This window comes from Schistocerca piceifrons, chromosome 1 (assembly GCF_021461385.2).
Source record: "Schistocerca piceifrons isolate TAMUIC-IGC-003096 chromosome 1, iqSchPice1.1, whole genome shotgun sequence".
Lineage (NCBI taxonomy): Eukaryota > Metazoa > Arthropoda > Insecta > Orthoptera > Acrididae > Schistocerca > Schistocerca piceifrons.
Window position 1 is genome coordinate 322,197,718 of NC_060138.1, and position 6,205 is coordinate 322,203,922.

Below are 6,205 nucleotides of genomic sequence, written 5' to 3' on the forward strand. Positions count from 1 at the left end.
ACAGCTGGTGAGAGCTTCGTCAAATTGGAAAGTACGAAACTGTAGATCGCAAAAAAGTCTGCACAAAAGTCCACGAAGGTATATGCTTAGTTTTTATGGTTCACCCACAATAATTTTAGTTCTTTGATTGCACCTGGTGCAGTGAATCGGAATGACATCAGAAAAATGGTGATTGTGTGTGAACCATAAAAGAGAAATGTATGTTCTTCCGGAAGTTTTTGTAGAGATTGAGATCTGTGTTGTATGTGACATCAACTTATTTACCATGTATTGATTAGGCAGCATATTGCTGTCAGCGAACTCTTTACTTTATACAGCAGATTACCTTTAAGCGGCTGAATAAACTTTCATAAAACATATGACACGAAAATTCCGATTAATAAGAATTTTCAGATAAATAAAAAGTTTGCACTGGCACTGATATATTCGTGTCGGTGTTCAGGAGCTATGATGCCACAGGCATACAGAGACGTGTAACACCTGAGTTCGTGCGATGAGGCAGTGGAGGGGACAACGCACAAGTGCCGTGCTTCTCCGATATTTAGTCGTCATAACGATACAACTGACACGCTAACAAACCCAGGGTTTAAAGCTAACTGAACATATAAATAAATAGACACTATTACTAATTGATGGAGAACTTTCGGAAATGCTTTCAGGTCTGTTTACGTAGCAGTGTACAGCTATGGTTTGAATAGGCCAACAGATCCAATTTTCAGACATAGTCAGTAAAAGATTATTACCGTCTGTCAGTGTCCATACCTTTTCTCAATCATTTATCAAATGAAATGTCATACAGGTTCCCTACAGCTCAGCTACAAAGAATCAGACACAGTGCTGAACCATACAAAGACGGTCTCCCTTGATTTGTAACCTTGAAGGAAGAGCTAGAAATCTGGCAACAAATCGACGAAAATATGGAAAAATCTCCAGCAGAGGCCTATGAAATAGTAACGGCGCTGCCAAATGTTAGAGCCTTGTGTCCGTTGCACACATTTCCTGTAACAGCCAGCACTATGGAGAGATATTTTCCAGCCTTAAGCTGCCTGGAGACATATCTTCTAAGCAGGCTGACAGAAGATCGTTTAGATGGACTAGGACTGATGCATATCCACAAATGTACTGCATCAATGATGAATGTTGAGGAAGTGTTGGATATCTTTTGTTGGTGGTGGGCGTGATATGACATCCTGCAAAACATTAAAAGCATTCTCTGAAAACTACCTAGCACAGACGGTTTGAACCCCGCTGATGATGGACATCTATTGGATCTAATGGCAACAAATAGACCTGATCAATCTGAGATTTTCTACATCGAAACTGGTGTCAATGGCCATGACGCAGCTGTAGTAACAATGATCAGCGAAGTATGAGTGACAACTAAAACAAACAGAAAGACATATATATGTTCAGCAATCTATATAAAACGTCAGTAGTCTCATATCTCAATGTAGGACTTGAAACTTTCAGCACAGGGCAGGAACATGTAGAGGAAGTATGGCTGAAGTTTAAAAGAATAATTGGTCAAGTCCTGGATAGATATGTATCCAGTTGAACAGTGCATAATGGGAGGGATCCTCCCTGGCATAAAGTCACTGTAAAGAAACCTAAATAAACAAAGAGTACTTCACAATAGATATAAAAAAGTGCATGTTAATAGACAGAGAGATGCTGAATGAAACTCACTGGGCTGTCAAAAGAGCAATGTGTGAAGCCTGCAGTGACTATTGTACCTGAACATTGTCAAATGATCTTTTAAGAAACTCAAAGAAATTCTAGTCATTTGTAAAGGCTGTTAGCCACACTAAAGTGAGTGTCCAGTTCCTAGAGAATGAGACAGGATCTGAAACTAAGGGTAGCAAAGGAAAAGGTGAAATGATTATCTGCCTTTTTAAATGTTACTTTACAAAAGAAAACCCAGGAGAATTGCCCCAATTTAATCCTGAAGCCAGTGAAAACATGAGTGAAGTGAGTATTAGTATCAATGGTGTTGAGAAACAGTTTAAATCATTAAAATTGAGCAAAGCTTCAGGGCCTGATGGAATCCCTATCAGGTTCTATAGTGGATTTGTGGCTATTTTAGCGTTTCTTCTAATCTATTGTAGATCGCTTCAACAAAAAACCGTGCCCAGTTCTTGGAAAAAGCAGGGATCACACCTGTTTACAAGAAGAGTAGAAGAAGAGAGCCACAAAACTACCGTCCAGTATCGTTGACATCGATTTATTGTATCTTATCATGTTAGAAAACATTCTGTGACCTAACATAACGAGGTATCTGGAAGAGAATGACTTCCTCCATGCCAAACAGCATGGATTCCGAAAACGTCGATATGTGAAACCAAACTCGCATTTTTCTCAAATGATAAGTCTAAATTGAAAGCTCTGTATCAAGACTGGCAGGTAGATGCAGTACGGTACGGTTTTTCTTGATTTCTGAAAAGTATTTGACTCAGTATCACGCCTTTGCTTATTGTCAGAAGTACGATCATATGAGATATCAACTGAGGTTTGTGACTGTATTGAGGACTTTTTGGTAGGGAGGACACAGCGTATTATCTTGGATAGAGAGATAGTGTCAGATGTAGAATTAACTTTGGGTATGCCCCAGGTACCCTTGCTCTTCATGTTGTATATTAATGACCTTGCAGACAATGTTAAGAGTAACCTCAGACTTTTTGCAGGTGATGCAGTTATCGATAATGAAGTACTGTCTGAAGAAAGCTGCATAAATATTCAGTCAGATCCTGATAAGATTTCAAAGTGGTACAAGAGGGCAACCTGCTTTAAATGTTCAAAAATGTAAAAGTATGCTCTTCACAAGACGAGCAGGGTATGCTATGACTATAATATCAATGAGTCACTGTTAGAATCGACCAACTCATACAAATACAAGGGTGTAACAGTTTGTTGTGATATGAAGCAGAAAGACCACATAGGCTCATTCATGTTTAAGCAGATGGTAGACTTTTGTTTATTGGTAGAATACTGGAGAAGTGCACTTGGCTTACAAAAGAGATTGCTTACAAATCACTCAAGTAACCAGTTCTAAAATATTTCTCAAGTATGTGGAACCCATACCAAGTCGGACTAACAGGGGATACTGAACATATACAGAAAATGGTAGTGCAAAAACTCAGAGATTTGCTTGATCCATGGGAGAGTGTCAAAGAGATACTGAAGAAACTGAAGTGGCTTTCTCCTCAAGATAGACATAAACTATCCCAGGAAAGTCCAGTAACAAAGTTTCAAGAATTGGCTTTAAATGATGGCTCTAGGAATATGCTACAACCCCCTATGTATTGCTCACATAGGGATCCTGAGGCTAAGATTAGAATAATTAACAGCACATACAGAGGCAGTCCAACAATCATCCTGTCTGGGCTCCATACATCAATAGAATGGAAAGAAACCCTAATAACTAACACAATGTGAGACACATTAGCCTCAAAAAGCCTATAAGGATATGTTCACATTTCTAATCCTTGTGACCCCTCCCCCTCTCCACAAAAAATGTTTTGCATCCACCCCTGAATCTATCCATCTCATAATATTTTGTTCTAGACAAAAAATCATAATAAATTTTGCTTTTAGCAATGTCAATAAACAGACCAGTCATGTATCCAGTTCCTCAATAATCACCAGAACTGAACTGTCTGCTAAAAGGAAGCCTATCTACTTGCCTGATATTGTTATGATGCTATGGCGTTTCCAAGGGAAAAGAAAAAAACAATTGTATTTAAAGTGAAACAGGAAGACTTTTTCCAACAGAACCACCAAACAAAACTGTTGTCATAAGAGCCAAAAACATCAATAATGAAGCTGGCATTTGAGTCAGTGGCATTTGAGTCAGTGGCTTTGGTTTGAAAACATTAAGACATTTGAAATCACACGCAAGACTAGGCTTGGATGGGATGAATCTTTCCGAACCTTGGATGTTCAACCAAAATTAACCAAAGGTCACTCCAAAAGTGACTTTTTGTTCAAGAACTACTCTACAAAGAACCACACACCATAAATGCACTGAAAAAATGAGACATGCTTTTTCTTGCTGAAGTCATCCATGTTTTAAGAGCACTGAAGTTCTTATGCTGCCTTGGATGTTCAATTACTTCCAGAATAAGACAAACATGTGGTTCCTGAAGAGGGGCAGCCATTTCAGTAGTTGCAGGGGCAACAGTCTGGATGATTGATTGATCTGGCTTTGTAACATTAACCAAAACGGCCTTGCTGTGCTGGTACTGCGAACGGCTGAAAGCAAGGGGAAACTACAGCCGTAATTTCTCCCGAGGACATGCAGCTTTACTGTATGATTAAATGATGATGGCGTTCTCTTGGGTAAAATATTCCGGAGGTAAAATAGTCCCCCATTCGGATCTCCGGGTGGGGACTACTCAAGAGGACGTCGTTATCAGGAGAAAGAAAACTGGCATTCTACGGATCGGAGCGTGGAATGTCAGATCCCTTAATCGGGCAGGTAGGTTAGAAAATTTAAAAAGGGAAATGGATAGGTTAAAGTTAGATATAGTGGGAATTAGTGGAGTTCGGTGGCAGGAGGAACAAGACTTTTGGTCAGGTGATTACAGGGTTATAAATACAAAATCAAATAGGGGTAATGCAGGAGTAGGTTTAATAATGAATAAAAAAATAGGAGTGCGGGTTAGCTACTACAAACAGCATAGTGAACGCATTATTGTGGCCAAGATAGACACAAAGCCCATGCCTGCTACAGTAGTACAAGTTTATATGCCAACTAGCTCTGCAGATGATGAAGAAATTGATGAAATGTATGACAAGATAAAAGAAATTATTCAGGTAGTGAAGGGAGACGAAAATTTAATAGTCATGGGTGACTGGAATTTGTCAGTAGGAAAAGGGAGAGAAGGAAACATAGTAGGTGAATATGGATTGGGGGGAAGAAATGAAAGAGGAAGCTGCCTTGTAGAATTTTGCACAGAGCATAACTTAATCATAGCTAACACTTGGTTCAAGAATCATGAAAGAAGGTTGTATACCTGGAAGAATCCTGTAGATACTAAAAGGTATCAGATAGATTACATAATGGTAAGACAGAGATTTAGGAACCAGGTTTTAGATTGTAAGACATTTCCAGGGGCAGATGTGGATTCTGACCACAATCTATTGGTTATGAACTGCAGATTGAAACTGAAGAAACTGCAAAAAGGCGGGAATTTAAGGAGATGGGACCTGGATAAACTGAAAGAACCAGAGGTTGTACAGAGTTTCAGGGAGAGCATAAGGGAACAATTGACAGGAATGGGGGAAAGAAATACAGTAGAAGAAGAATGGGTAGCTCTAAGGGATGAAGTAGTGAAGGCAGCAGAGGATCAAGTAGGTAAAAAGATGAGGGCTAGTAGAAATCCTCGGGTAACAGAAGAAATATTGAATTTCATTGATGAAAGGAGAAAATATAAAAATGCAGTAAATGAAGCAGGCAAAAAGGAATACAAACGTCTCAAAAATGAGATCGACAGGAAGTGCAAAATGGCTAAGCAGGGATGGCTAGAGCACAAATGTAAGGATGTAGAGGCTTGTCTCACCAGGGGTAAGATAGATACTGCCTACAGGAAAATTAAAGAGACCTTTGGAGAGAAGAGAACCACTTGTATGAATATCAAGAGCTCAGATGGCAACCCAGTTCTAAGCAAAGAAGGGAAGGCAGAAAGGTGGAAGGAGTATATAGAAGGTTTATACAAGGGCGATGTACTTGAGGACAATATTATGGAAATGGAAGAGGATGTAGATGAAGATGAAATGTGAGATAAGATACTGCGTGAAGAGTTTGACAGAGCACTGAAAGACCTGAGTCGAAACAAGGCCCCGGGAGTAGACAACATTCCATTAGAACTACTGATGGCCTTGGGAGAGCCAGTCATGACAAAACTCTACCATCTGGTGAGGAAGATGTATGAGACAGGCGAAATACCCACAGACTTCAAGAAGAATGTAATAATTCCAATCCCAAAGAAAGCAGGTGTTGACAGATGTGAAAATTATCGAACTATCAGTTTAATAAGTCACAGCTGCAAAATACTAACGCGAATTCTTTACAGACAAATGGAAAAACTGGTAGAAGTGGACCTTGGGGAAGATCAGTTTGGATTCCGTAGAAATGTTGGAACACGTGAGGCAATACTAACCTTACGACTTATCTTAGAAGAAAGATTGAGAAAAGGGAAACCTACGT